A 15769-nucleotide genomic window follows, 5' to 3' on the forward strand; every position below is an offset into this window, starting at 1 on the left:
TACTTTATGGCTGCTCTCTATTATAAGGAACAAAAAAATACAGCTTGAATCAATCTTCTACAAAATGTCCAAGATTGTACACATCAAAATGTTAGCTAGCTTCAATTAATGACAACTAGGTAAGGTGAAAACTGAAAAACATGCAAAGTTCAAGGTCAACTGTCCCAACAGAAAGAATGCTGTTATACACCTCATAAGAACACTGCTTTCCTGGCTTATTTTTATTTTCTTTTGCCCTGATAAGAAGCCTCACAAAACATTCACACGTCACTGTCTTGCAACCTGTGTTAACTGTTCACTATTTATGTAACATCAGAGATAGGAAGTCATTGAATATCATGGTTGATATTCTATTTTACTTTGCTATTGGCATGTGTCCAACTGTTCATACCTTCAAGAATTTCCTTCATTTTAACTCATATGGTGGTAACCCCACAGCAAATCTGGACAGTTACCTGCATGTTGCTCTGTATGCATCTATAAAGCATCTGTCCCCATCTCTACAGTACTTTCTATCAAACTAAATATTCTGGTTTACATTAAAAATATCCCATGTGTGACAAATTTGGGATGGAGTGTCACTTAAAGGATGTTGATCCTCTAACAATTTCTATAAGTTTCTCATAGGTATCTATATAAAATAATCCATATCTCAGTGAGAAAGAATGACAATGAAGTTTCACTTAGGACACTAAAACCAAACAAAAATGATGCTGCCAGAAATCTACGATAATGATAACTACAGGTAATTTGATCGTGGAAGCACAACACAGCTGCATACCAAGCTAATAAATTCACATCAATGTGCTGTTCTACTACTATAGCCTTATGGTTTTAACATATCCACTAACTTCCATTCATTTCACAGTTCCCAAGATATACATTTAGCTCTCCTATCTCATTATTACAGAAACACCCACACAGTTCAGATTACAGTTTTATATTATTTTCCAATTAAAAAAGGCAGAAATCAGTAATCTTCATGTGCAAATTTCAGGAACTGCAGAACAATTTCATGCCCATGGGAAGAGAGAGAAAAGGCTGATACTAGTAGGTATGTTGGAGAACAACTTGAGCTCTAATTAATGTGATTGATTCTGTGATTTGACATCAGAAGAAAACTAATGTTTTTGTATTACAGCAATTTTTAAATGCATTTCAAAGGCATTACCTTTGAAGTGTCAGTAAGAAACAATCTCTGTATTATAAACTCTCACAGTAAAATGAAATAGAAGGCCATCACCTCCTGTTTCGCCATCCACCTTACAGCTTTTAAACAAGTCACTTCAGAAGCAGTTACATATTCAGTTATTAACAGAGGACAGTATCTACAGAGGATTTTGTAATCTCCAACCATTAGTTTTTCTTGTTTACAGCTCAATGCTTGCTTCAACCTATTTCCCCATTCCATTCTCAGCACTACATTTCATTATCAATGGTTCATATACACCCTTATTCCAACAAACCTACATAAAGTTTTTAACTTTTGGAGAATGGAAAAGAAAACAGAAAGCTTGACCATTAAATTACATTATTGCCTGTATTCATTACAAAAAATGACAACTTCACCAACTATTATAGTTATTTTAAAGAATGTTTTTATTTAACAGGAGCCTTTTGAGAAAGGCTGTTTGCTAGCAGTCTGTAAACCCAGAACTAAAACCAAATCTTGGCAGCTGGAAGACTCAAATCTAGCAGATACGTTTTTCAAAAGCATAATAAAGCTGGTATCGACATTAACCTAAACATGATTCTTCAGTATGTTCTGTACAGAACTGTACAACACACAACCCACTTTGTTTCAAGAGTGTTCAGTAGCACTGATGAAGGTTCACGCATGTACCAAGGTACCTCCTTCCAGAGATACAGCTCTGTTTCTTTGCTCCCAAGAACACAGATAAAAGGAGCCATGGAGGTATCAGTAGAAAGATACTGGCAAATGATATTGCCTGACAAAAACTATCTTGCTAAAGAGATCATCACTGTAGGTACCTGAGCAATACACTAAATCAAAACAGACTGCACCGATCTGCAATTCAATCTGGCAAAGTGCATCAAAGAAAAGATGAATCATTCTCTGCTACCAGTGACAACCACAAATCAGAAATTTACTGATTTGAAATCTGTTGAAAAAGAAAGTTCTTTGTCACTTGCTGCTTCTACTTGCTTTAGCAAATTAGATGGTACAAGACACAGTTCCTCTTGATTAACTTTGACTCAGCTGTACTGTAGCCAATGCCCTGAAATTCTTACAGTTAGCTAGTTACCTAGGTATGAATATACATACATTGCTCCATAAGAAAAATAAGCTGATTCTCTGAATATTCTTAGACGTTACAAACAATCAAAGAAACTAGAACTGGAAATCTAATATTTGCAACAAAATAAAGTAATATTCCTGTGTGCTAAATTCAATGCCAGCTGGAAAAAAAAGGTTGCATCTTTTCAACCTAAATTATGCAGTACTAAAGGAAAGCACACAAATCTGAAAGACGTAATGGAAATGAGAACTTCCAGAAAAAAACCACCTGAGATTACTTAAGTAAATACTGAGGTATCTGAAAGTCTTCTATGGGTCACTGTTTTTTAAAACTGCAAACTGCTCCAAGCAAAATCTTGAGTTCCAGAGGAATCCTCTTCCTATTTTCTAAATGCAAAAGAAGATTATCACCTGCTTCCTAGGAATCTTTAGCAAATGTCCAGATGGCAACAGGTAAGCATAGCCAGGAATGGACAACACAACCATCCCAACCCAGCAAAATGTAACTGCTTGCTGCATTCCAGCTCACACCTCTCTGAAAAATAAAACAGAAACTATAGGAAAAAGATGGTTTAGAACTGCACCATTATTTCCATATTCTCAGCACTTCCATTTAACTTGGTTTTTGTGGGGCTGCCCTAAAACCCTTTTGCCCTTTATCAGAAGATAAAACTAGACTTCTCTTCTGAAACCTTGGGTTACCCAAGACTTACGACCGTATTAATGAATAAAATCCTTGAATGAAAGTTTCAGTCTTTACATCCTAGATCTTTCGTATGAAGAAATGACAACCGCATGTTTCAAAAAAGAATAGGATTATCTGTTAACAAACATTAATTGCATTCTTGAAATTCAAGGGAATCTCCCTACTACAGGGATACAAATTAAAGCCCACAGAACTGTACACTAGGAGTGACAGCAATACCGATGCTGCAGCTATCAGGGGAGCACACATGGTGAGTTCTACTCTGGCAGCTTGGTATCACTGAAGGAGTGGTCCCACCTTCTCCTTTACACCCCTCCCAGTTACACAGTCCCCTTTGTGCCAATTCTAGTGCTAAACTGACACTGACTTGTTTAAATTCAGTAGATCCTCAGGGAAAAAACAGCTTAGGGCCTCTGATAACTGCAAAACATTTTTTTTTATCAAATAGGCATATTTTGCACACCGTGACAAAGTATTCTATACAAGGAGTGTAATTCAGTGAGAACACTTATTACACCCCTTCACAGGTTACCAGTCCATGCATTGTGGCAAACCAAAAAGATACTCATAACTGGAGTAAAAGTATAGGCCCATAGGGTTATAATGCTACAGAATGATCTTTGCAGTCCGCAAAGAATTCTTCCAGATACAAACCCTGAGTCTAAATCATGTGAAGAGTTCTGACAATTGTTCTTCTAAATTTTGTTCAGACACTTTAGTTTGGAATACATAAGAACTTCAACGTGTGATTATAAGTCATGAAGGTAGAAATACAAGATACAAAGTACAGAGTTTACTATTTTAAAAATAGGAAGTGAAATTGCAAAAAGCAAAGAAATCCCAGCTGTGGCACAGGCTTTCTCTCATAATAGATTCTAACCCTGTCATTACTGTCTACAAAGTCCCTCCCCTCTCAACTCCCACATTTTCCATGCTTAACTGCAAATTTCATTTTGCTGGTGTCTTCTACACTCAAAGTTCACTGCTTTGAAGTAAACACACATTAGCTGGAAAGCATTTTCACCTCTAATATTACCACCAGGACAGTATTAGTTTGTCCAGACATTCACATCCCAGATGAAAGCAAGACTTTTCTTAAATATTATCTTTTGTTTTAATAACTAAAATCATCACTAATGTCATAAAAGTCTTTAGTTCTGAGGGTCTGATGAGGGGTGAAAAGGAAAAAAGTAGTAATAAACATAGTCCTGTGAGGTGTGGTGTAAAACCTTTAAACCATTGAGAATATCTAAATAAAGCACCAGCAATGTCAACAGGCTTCCACACAGAGCAAATCCACTTGCCCAAATTAGATTTCAGAACAGGGGTTAAATACACTGATTCAATGGGTGCACAAAAAGAACAATGAGAACACCGTTGCCCTGTGATAGCTTATTCATTGACCTGAACTAGATTTGGTACAGGCAAATGTTTAACAACTGTTAGCACTGCTCTGGAAATCAGTCCTTCTAATACACAGCACACCTCACGTTTGCCAAAGACAAAAAAGATATTCTAATAATTTACTGGTAAACTCAATTTAACAAGCACAAAAACGAGTATGCCAAATATCTGCAGAAGTACTGCCCATTGATCACAAGTCTTTCTCTGCATCTTTAGGTGATAAACACTTTTAAATGGAATTAGAAATGTTACAGATGGTCTGTATTTACTGAATAACACAATGTAAAAAATCCCTGAAAACACAGGTGACAACTATTTAGTTTGGATAGCTACAGAAACTGGTTTTGATGGAGACTGAGGTGGTCAGAGCATTTTCCTAAACCTTCAGCATTTCCCTCCTCTTTTATCATTATACACATTATTGCCTTTCAAACAGATGGAATAAGAAGCTGCTTTGAAGACTGCATCATTGATGGAAACACATGCACTGGATGAGTTGCATTGGTTTAAGATCAGAAGCAGTCTTGCTATCTTTTACAAGAAAGAAGTTTGTGTCACACTATTAATTATTTTCTTTTTTCTCATTTTCTTTATAGAGTGAATTGCCCTTCATATGCAGGATCATCCTAGAAGGTCTTAGCTTGACTAGATAGGAAAGGGTGTTCAATTTCATGTAAAATCTAGTGAAAATATGCAGCTCATCACCTTCACAGAAGTTAGCAAAACTGGGTAAAGATTAGACCAAACACACTGTCACTTTATAAACATTTTTATGTATTAATCACCACATTTTTTTTATCTAGTGTCTGAAATTATACATTTACAGCAGTAGGAAATACACACATACATATAAGGCACACTTGTAGAGGCAAGCTCTATGAAGAGAAATTAATCAAAGTGATCCAAAGGTCAATTAATTCAGGCTTTGACAAGCCAAAGTAAAGTTGAATAATCCTTATAAAGCATGAACTCATTCCACATAGCTGCTCTGCAAATAAATCAAGAGCAGAGCAGCTCATGGCACTGGCAGAGCAAAAATTAAGGTGTCAGAAAAGTACAAATGCAGTATTTGGAGCAACAGGTCTTAATCCATTCAAATGTTTATGAAACCAGCAGTGAAGAAATAAAAATTTGGATATCTGACAACTCTAACTGTCAGAGAAGAATAATTATTATTAATATATAATTAAAAGACTGCTAGCACTGGGTATAGGAACAGGTACTAGGGATGGATACTGACCAAAACCATCTTAAAAATTAACACAATCCCCTCTTTTATGTCTCAGTACATACTCTTCAACTTGCTCAGCATCTAGTCTTTCTTAGTCTTTTTTCACTGTACTGGAGGAGACAAAGCTAAAAAGATCAGTAACCACTTATGAATGACTTGCACAGGCAAAAGTTCTATCACAGTCATGTAAAACTGAAGGAATCAAAAAGCCCATTTTATTTCTAAGTAAATGAACATGCTCCCAGTCACAAATTTGATATTCTTGATATTTCACTGCAAATGGCTATCCATTTGATGAATTAATGAACAAATCGGAATCAGACTGTAGATCTGTCTTTACTGTGTCTTTTTTTACTCAAGATTGCTTTAAACCTTAACTGATGTTTCTTTTCCTTAGTATTAAACTTTAAGAATACCAGGTATCTAGCTAATACTAAGAGAAAAAGTATGTCTAAAAGCCACCCTTGACAAAAAGCTAGACCTATAAAGAACAGAAAACAGAGAGCATGAGCATTTTGTAGAGGTTGATATTAACACCCTCTTGAAAGCTGCAGCATCTATATCATGACCTATCTGCATCAAAAACCTGAGATCTGCACATTTCAGGTAAAAAGTTACCTAACTTTCACTTCTTCATGAGAAACAGGGTTCCATACAATAAAACTTTTAACAATCCAGCTGAAGAGAATAGGCCTTTTCTTGCTCAACAACAATACCATCTGAGTCTATAAGCTCTGAACTTCAAAATCAATGATCTAAATGCAAACATGTAAGTAGTTCTGTTCATGACTGAAACAATAGGCCTCTCCTACCAGCACAGTTTAGAATAGCTCAGGCAGGTGGGTGGAAGGGAGGCATTATCAGTTTCTAAATGGGAGGAATGTAATAAAACTTTTTTTTTAAAAGAACAGCATATTAACATAATGCCAAGTTTTAAATAATGATTTGAATAACCAGCGTAACAAGATCTAGTACTGTGCTTCCTCAGAGAGGGAGAAAAAAAAAAAAAATCTGCCCTTGTTTTACCAGAAAGTTTGTTCTATGTCCCAGTATAGTAAAAGTAGAAATTCCAGGCATGACTTGAGCTGGTCATATGAAATAGGGACTTCATTTCTTTAAGATGCTCTTTCTCCATTTGTTACAATACTTTCATTTCCATTAAGTGTAATTTGCAATTCTTATGAAGACCAATCCCTCAACAGCAGTATCTCAGCACTACAATAAGTAAAATCTGAATGCCAGTCACTTAGAGAAAATGCAGGTCAACGCTTTATTCTTCAGATGAGAAGGATGAAGAAAAACTACCCTTCCCTCTCCAAAATGTGGACACAGAATTAGCTCGGGTAATAGTCAAACCAAGCCCAAGAAAGACTGCCTAAAACCTTTAAAAATACTCAATTTATGAGACAGTAAAAAGTAAGTAGAAAAACAGAATACTCCCAAGCTAGGCTGTAATCATGGCTTGTCTACTTCCTCTTCTGAGGCGAGCACACACTTCAAAGTGTTTCTATAGTTGGGCAAAGTACATTTACACTAAGCAACTGAGGCAAATACTCTCCTCTAGGTTATGCACATGTATTCGCTTTCCCTAGGTGTAAGGGCACAAGGTAGTTCCTTCAATTACATGTAAGTACAAGACTGACAAAAATTAGAACATTACATGACATAACTGGATAGCCAAACAGAAAGGCTTAAAAATAAACAGCATCAGCAATAGCACTCCCAGAAGCTTCACCATTACCACTTGCAGCAGGTTTTCCTTCTTCAATCCTATATAGTCTTTTCCTTGCTTTTAAGCAGAAATCAAACTGATTTTGCTGCAACATGGAAAAACACTTCCCTATGGTTGAATATGTTCACCCCTTTGTTTAAACAGCTTAAATTTACAAATTATGTTTCTTTAGATGCTATCATTCATACTGATAATGCTGTTGAGAGGCAACTTCTCTAATGCATATGTTGTAAAATAGAAGAAAATTATTTTGTAAATCACTCATGAAACATTTTTTCAAGCAGTCCTCTAAGCTTTCTCAGAAACAATGATTAATTTAAACTCCACAAGAGAAACATTATGCTACTTTACTACCTGCCTCCCTATCAGCTTATTTATTCTGTAGTTACCTTCCCTAAACCATTTTGAAATTTAGTAACAAAGAAACAAGACAGCTTCGGATTTGAGGTCTATTTCACCACAGAAGAAACAGAATTTTAAGACCGGAGAGAAAATTGAAGGGAAAAATATGGGGTGATGCTGCTTAACTAATAAATTCATATAAATAATCTTCTCTCAATCTCTCTTAAGCCCCAAAATAACTGTTTAATCTGTAAGAAGCTTTCAAAGTTAGCACTCAGAAGTCTCAGTTATTTTCCACTGCAACATCATATTTCACGAGTACTGTATCAGTTCTTTGTTTTAAAGACAAGAAAATTCACTTTGGATCAGAATGGAATACTATTCCAGTGATCACTTGGAGATGAATGTATTCAAGTGTAGTGATTAAAACTGTCAGCCAAACCACAACTAAGAGTCCACACTAGACCAAGTTGAGATTTAAACAGCTGTAGCAAAGAGCAGTATAACTGTAATTAAACTAGAACTACTTGGTAGTTTTGCTGTAAGAAGAGGGAAAGTGATTTAAATATGTTTTTTCAAACATTTTTAATCATTAAAATCCTCAGAACTGAAGACAGCTTGCAGTTCATGTTTCATTCTCAAACATCTACACATTGTTTGAGGTAAATACAAGCAGCAATAGTTGGATCTACTGTCATTCTCTCAACACGGACTGTCTTCTTACAAATACAAGTCTGGATTTCTCTCCTTTTCTCTCTGAAAAGGATGAGCAGCAGGGTAGCAGAGACCAAACAAAACTATGAGAAACTCACTGAAATAAGCAGTAGTATATTGGAAAAAGATGGTCTAAAATACCCCGGTTTCTGACTTCTTCAGTTCTAAGCTATGAAGGTAAGTTCTGCTGGAAATATTTTCTGAAGCTTCAGATAAGGGATGCCACACAAATGGCAACAGATACCCCAAATGTTACATCCACCTTTCTCTACATCACGCACAGATCTGAAGTTCTTTTATCAATCTAACATCACCAAATTACAGCTATTATAACAAGCTGAATTCTTGGATATCAAGCCAATCTGGTACAGGAACCCTCAAACACTCTCCAGTGCTGGATACTATTGCCAGACAAGGTCAAATACCCTATTTGGAAGCAGGAGAGTTAAAGCTAGAACCCGTCCGTGTTTCCAAAATAAGGCGGTGGCACCAGCGCTGCCATTCTGCTGTGTTTACAAGAGGGAACATAGTTCAGTACAAACCTCCAGCTATAGTCATGCTTTATCTCTAGGAAATATTACTTCAAGGCATGGCTGTACCCTGACAACACAAAGGCAGCGAACCCTCGTAAAGCGGCTGCAGCAGCAGCTACTTCTGGCAGAAGACCTCGGGACAGGGGGGGGACGCGCTCCTTAGAGGGGACTAAATACAAAGGCTGGAAAGAGGGCTGTGCTACGGAACGACTGCCGGAAAGCAAAGCCTCTGACGGGAGCGAATCCCCAAGGCCCTAAGAGGGCGAAGGTTTGTTTAGAGGCTGATCTCAGCGACAAGGAGCCTGGAAAGGATGGCAGGGTCCGACCGGGGAGGGGAAGCAAACACTGCTGGGGACTAGAGCAAGCGAGGGGAAACGGGCACCCCAGCCCGGGGTCCGGGCGGGTGCCCACAGCAGCCGGAGCAGAGTAAGGGCTCGGCAGCGCAGGCAGGCAGCGCCGGAGAAGGGGCGGCGGGGCCAGGCAGCCCTCGCAGGGGAGCGCCAGGGTCCCGCGACCGCCGCCCCACGCCCCAGGGAGTAACGATGCTGCCGTCCGAAACCGGCCCCCGGCCCAAGAGCCGCCCCTGCGGGGGCCCGGTGAGGCAGCGCGGTGGGGAGAGCCTCCCTCAACGAGGCCTTCCCGGGGAGCGAGGAGCCCCTCAAGAGCCCCAGGCCTACACCCGCCGGGGTCCCCCGCGCCCCTCTGCCCCCGCCGCCGCGCCACGGCCGCCCGGAGCCGAGGAGATCAGCGGGGCCGCCGTGCCGCGCCCCGCCGCCCCGCAGGGTCCCGTCCCCACCGCTACCGCCGCCTCCGCCTCCTCCCTCCCGCCCCGCCCGCAGCGCGGACCCCCGCTCCCCTCACCGGGCACGGCGGCGTAGCAGCTCCGTCCCTCGGCCAAGATGGCAGCCGGTCCGAGCCCAACCTGAGGCAGCGACTTTCCAAAGTCGGGCGGGATCTGCGCATGCGCCGAGTCACTCCGCGCAGTGACTACAAGTCCCGGCGTGCTCCGCGCTAGGCGCTGCGCATGCGCACGGCGCCGGAGGGGCCGCCTGGCAGGGAGGGGAGGGCCGGGCCGGGGCGCGGCGGGTGCAGCGAGGCCCGTCGGCTTCCATCGGCAGTGCCGCTCCCCCGGTTCGCCCGTGGCTGCGGCTTGTATGCCCGGGCCTTGGCGCTACGCTCACGTGAACGCTGCGCAATAGCGGTGGGTTCCCAAGCTGCAGCTGCCGTTTGCCCGTGCGCTCGTGAGGCCGCCCGGGACAGCAGGGAGCTGTCTGGGCCTGGTCATCCTCTCACCTCCCGCAGCAACCTTTCTGGGCCAGGTCTCTGGAAAGCATTATGTATGTATACACACACACAGAGTACATGTATATGTGTGTGTATGTGTACATGTATACACACACTACAGTAAAAATCATTGATCATCAAAGCAACCCTGCCAGCCAGGCTAATGCTCCTCTGAAGATACAAGAATGCCCTAACGAGCCTGTGGCTATCTGTAGCACTGGGTTATCACAGTAACACTAATAACTGGAAATTTCTGGTGGCACAAAGGGACCTACTGGGTAACCTGAGTCTCTAACAGTTAAGCAACTGGGACATCACTGGTGGCTGTGTGGGCTTTGTGACACAACTAAGGTTTTGCGGTTTTGGTGTATCCACTGCAGATATTTAAGCTATTGATATTGCTTAACCCTTACATAAACCCTTTCTTGTTACAAGTGTATTTTTTGTTAACCAGAATGCACTATTGCATAAGTGAAATTACAATACACCTCCTCTTTGACGGTGAGGAATGAGAGCACTCAGTTTCCATGCTCCAAATTCAGAGAAAAGACTCATTTTCAAAGAGCAGGTGAATATCCTCACTAATTTTTCAGGAAAATTGCATGCTTTACAGATGCAATTGCAACTGGTAGGGATGTGAAAATCCATCTTGTCTTCCCTACTTAACACATAAACTCCAGTAAGAAAGTTCCCACAGCTACAACTAAGTGAGCATTTCTGTTGGTGAGGCCTAAGCAAGGAAACAACTCAGAATGCTTTTCCCCTAACAGAATAACTTATGTGTTTCAATGCCAGTTAGCCATCTACAGTTATGCTTGACCAAGGCATATATGAACATAACTTCAAGCACAGGAACCACTTAAATTCCAGCACAGAACAATATATGCTGTGCAGTCAGAGCCTGTCTGTACTGAAAAGTGAGCAGTGTGTGGCTTTGTCAGGAAGGTGTGTGTCCCTGGGAAGCAAATTTGAAGCCAAGGTTACAGCCCAAAATAAGAACTAAACAAATTGAACAGCTGAAATACGTTCTGAAGGTTGTGGGTTTTATTTTGTCTCTGAAGCTTTTCTATGCACCTTTACGTCTTTATGTTCCTTTATGGATTTTCAACCACATATGCATACATTTACAGTTCCATATTTAAATGGTCTGTTCAAATTAATAACAATAAAAATGAGTTCTGAGGCCTTAACAGAAATTCCTCTCTCATACAGAAACAGTCGCCTCTCATCCATTGTTGCGGTACAGATTCCTGTCCTGGCAGGACAGTAAAACTCAGGCTGATATCAGCTGCATAGCTGGGTTTCCTTTACAGTGCATTTGTTCTGCCTCCCAGCTGGTACATAACATTGGGTTGTTTTTGCACATTGCTTGTGGTTTGATTCCCAAAACTGTAGGAACATTGCAGCTAGGTGTACTATGACCTTTTACCCCAGCTGTCTGAATTACTTTTAACTTTAGTAGAAGTTTAGTGTTTGCAGGAAGAAGCTGAATGCTACCCCGTGACTCCTATCGAATTCAACAGCTGTGCATATATCCCCAGGGCAGTGTGGCCATTTGCAGTCTGGTTTTGTCTTACTGTTTTTTAGGTTTCAAAGGTAAAGGTTGCTAAAGCAGATGTGAATTAATAACATTCAGTGTCTCTTTTCAAGGACACCACGTAAGTTGTCTGCTGTGTTACCATTTTTTTCCTCCTTTTGTAACTGGCATTTCAGAAGAGTGATTGTCATTCAAACCCAGCAACCCTAATATTATTATTTTTCAGCTTCTGGTGCCTCAAGTCAAGTTCCACTGGTGCTATCGGCTGTGTAAAATTCATGAGAAAAAATGCATTGCAGGCGCACAGACTACTGATTAGTTTATGCTTGCCAGGACAAGATGAACGTAGATAAATCCTAAAATTCACACCCCTTCAGAGATCACTTTCACCATTAAAAATCATGACATACCGATGAACTGAAACACCAAATAATGAATTAATGCCAGAACAATGTGGCAAGCACAGATTAATATCTTGAGTGGCAGAAGAGCTATGTATCCAAGATTTTACCCATCTTTTGTTTGCTTATTTGGGGAAAGGAGGAGACTACTCGATTATTTTCTATTTTACTATTCTTTCTATAACTACAAGATACTCAGGCAGGATGGAATTTTCTTGCTATTCCCTGTCATAGCTTTCTTTTGACTAGTAAGATCCCCAACAGATGATGAAACTTTGCTACAACTGCCCAGGATGATCTTGTACAAAGGCTTTTTAGGAAAACTGTAAAAGGAAAACTATACTTCATAGCTTTTCAGATTTCCTAGGTTTGCTATGGTCTAGCATTGCTGCTGGGAGTTAATTTCTGAGAGGTAATATTGAGTAATAATCATAATATTTTTTCCATTCTTTCTCAGTCCAATCCAGATTTCAAGGTCACCGGGACAGAGGTGGTTTCTTGTGACAAAATATGTATAGCATTTATTCTCACTTGAGCTATTGTAAGCAACAGCATTCAGATCACTAATACAGTCTTAACTGTGTTGTTACAGCCAGAACTAGCACACTAAATTAGTGCTGGTGGTGCTGGGAATTGACTGGGAAACCACTGAGGATAAGTGTGTATGGCCTAGTTGTGTAAATCACTTCCATGTTTGAATCTTTCATGTGGTAATAAAAAAATCCTGCAGAATCATTAAAATATTGCAATTCTATTAGATTTTTGAGTCTGTAAATGGAGAGTGCTCTCTGATACCTCAGATCCTTCAGCTCCCTCAGCTAGAGGGCTGGGACAAGACTGTGTAACAGAAGCACTGAACACCCTCATTATTTTGCTATCCCTAGAGTATGGGATCCTCTCTCCTGAAATAGACACTTCCTTCATTCACTTCCTTTTTCCACTCCCAACCAACAGATCCCTATTGACCTTGCATATGACAAACCTATTCTTTCCAGGATTACATAGTTGTCTAAAGGTTGCACAGCAAGTCGCTGTCAGAGTTAGAAACAGAACTGTGTTTCTTAGCTCCTTGACAAGTGTTTAATGGTCTTTTTATATATATATATATATATATATATTTCAGTGAAGCACACAAAAAATCTAGACAGAATCACATAAATACAAAATAATTTAGGTAGGAAGAAACTTCTGGAGGCCTCTAGGTCCACTCCCTCCTTGAATCAGAACCAACTTAGATAAGGTTGCAGAGGGCCTTGTTCAGTTGAGACAAATATTTTCAAGGATGGAGACTCTTCATGCCCTGGTCGAGTGTTTGATGACCCACACAGTGATTTTTTTTTCCTTATATCTAATTGGAATTTCACTTGTAGGAAGTTTTTCTTCTTGTCCCTCATCATGTCCCAGTGTGCCTCTGCAAAGAGTATGACTCCATCTTCTTTACACCTTCCCATCAAGCAGTTGTAGACAGCAGTAAGATCCCCCTTTACCTTCTCTTCTCCAAACAGAATAGAACCAGCTCTTTCAACATCTCACGTATATCCTGTGCTCCATCCCTGATCATCTTGGTGGCCATCCCTGTCCTCTGGTACATCAGTGCCTGTCTTATTCCAGGGAGCTCAAACTGGACCTGGCACTAGAAGATGGGTTCTTACCAGCGCAGAGTAAAGGTCAAGGCTCCCTTATCTCACCTTGCTGGCTGCTCTCTTGATGACACAGCCCTGGATGCAGTTGCCCTTCTTTGTCACAGAGGGACTCGGTGGACTCCTACTCAACCTGTTTACCGGGATCCCAGCACCTCCTCCCCCAAATTGCTTTCTAGGCAGTCGACCCCATGTGCTACTGAATTGGCATTACTCCCTTCCAGACACAGAACTATCTTTGAGCACCCACATTTGTCTTTGTTGAGTTTCCTGAGGTTTATGTCCACCTTCATTTAGGATCTCAGTCCAGTAATGCTATATAGCTTGACAGCATAAAGCTGGTCCTGGTACCGAAGAGACCGCAGTGACCATCTCTCCATAGAAGCAATTTTGACAGTGTGAATGCTTACCCACTAGACACAGCCCCAAGCAAATATCACACAATGACTGTTGAATAGTCATCAGATGTCATCAGCATCCATTAGCTGCTAAACTATTTTAAGTCTTTAACAGTGGCTTACACTTCTGTCTGACTTAAGGCTTTGTAAAGCTGGTGATTTACAAATGCAGGAATATTTGGTTTTCACATCAGCTTTCATTACTGGATTTCAAAGCACTTTTAAAAAAAATATACTGTATAAAATATATAAAAATATATAAAGTACTTTATAAAAATTATAAAATAAGTCTTATAAATATGTCTTCTGGAGCTTTATGTTAACTAGGTAATTATCGCAGCAAGTGCTTTATATTTTAAGATCAGACTTACTATCTTGAAACTGTCAACATTAAAAGGAATTTTTCTTGTGCTGCCTTATCAGAGTCTGAATTTATGATTTCACTCATGAAGATAGTGCCGTGTAAGAGTGTATCTATTTCTAATTGACTTTAAAATCAGAATGGATTAACTTGATTTGGGATTTAGAAAAGTATCAGTACGAAAAGATAAATTGCTTCCTATTATTTGGAGAAGGAATGAATGAAACCCTCAGGTTGGTGAGAAATGATTATTATTTCCGAGTAGTCTAATTAAAGGGTAAAACAAAGACATGTGGCCATTTAATTAAGTATTTTACTACTCAATTGCTCTACAGTGCATAATCAGAGAACTGGGAGGGAGTGATTAGGTGTCTTGAGAACGGAAATGACACAACCAAGATATGTAGATGTTTTAAATGAAGGACAAGATACTGGGAAAATTGTTCCTCTCTTCCCTATGCTGAATTATTTTCCATGGGACTGAAGAACATGATATCATAAATCTGCTGGGGAGTTTTCAGAAAAGTAGTGACATGCTGGTGCTGGGATAGGTGAAACACACCACTCATTTTTCAAATGACAGCTCTGTCCAGCTCTTACCTACACAGAGACCTTGCAAACAGCCTTCAGGTCCGCTGGGCCCGTGGTAAGACAGCATGGCAGATACGCAGGGTACCCACCAGCACCACTTGGATCCCAGCTATGACTTTGTTCTCTGTATGCTGCATCTAGGACTCTCAAAGCACAGTAACACATGCATCTTGTCAGTGTGAGCTTCTGCCAGGCTCTTTGAGAAATGTTTTTGAAATGGAGATGCTAGTAGAGAGGGAGTCTTTATCTCACTTAGGCCCAGGTTTATTCCTGTCCCACCCGATAACCTCCCTCATTTATACAGCTGTAAATTATCTACATCAGGAAGGCTGACTCATCCCCTGAGTGGTTTACCTCCTTGCAAATTGCTCTGGTATAAATCAGCTTGCATTTCAGAGCAGAACAGATGCTGATATAAAGCTATGTAATGTCAAAACTAATATAAAGGGAGAAGGTATGATTTAAATACTTGGGGCTTGATCCAAAGCCAAATAAAGCTAATGAACTGGTTTCCATTGTGAAGTCTTTAAAAGTCTTTATCAGCTTCAGGGGTCTGTACCTGCTTTATCTTATGTAGTAACCTCATACCAGGCTACCCCATGCCCTCCACTAAAAAGAACAAAACCGTCCAAGCT

At 40.3% G+C, this 15769-nt stretch overlaps 1 protein-coding gene across 2 annotated transcripts in view; it reads right to left on the bottom strand.

The window, feature by feature from the left end:
- Positions 1–9864, bottom strand: part of ITCH (itchy E3 ubiquitin protein ligase) — a 63333-nt gene extending 53469 nt beyond the window's left edge. Inside the window, exon 1 of one of the 2 annotated variants that reach the window (XM_074919987.1) lies at positions 9784–9864. The gene's annotated coding sequence lies outside the window, so the exon portion shown is untranslated. The remainder of the gene's footprint in view (positions 1–9783) is intronic. The other variant, XM_074919988.1, reaches the window with a different exon arrangement.
- Positions 9865–15769: the final 5905 nt, after the last annotated feature.

This window comes from Athene noctua, chromosome 16, assembly GCF_965140245.1.
Source record: "Athene noctua chromosome 16, bAthNoc1.hap1.1, whole genome shotgun sequence".
Classification (NCBI taxonomy): domain Eukaryota; kingdom Metazoa; phylum Chordata; class Aves; order Strigiformes; family Strigidae; genus Athene; species Athene noctua.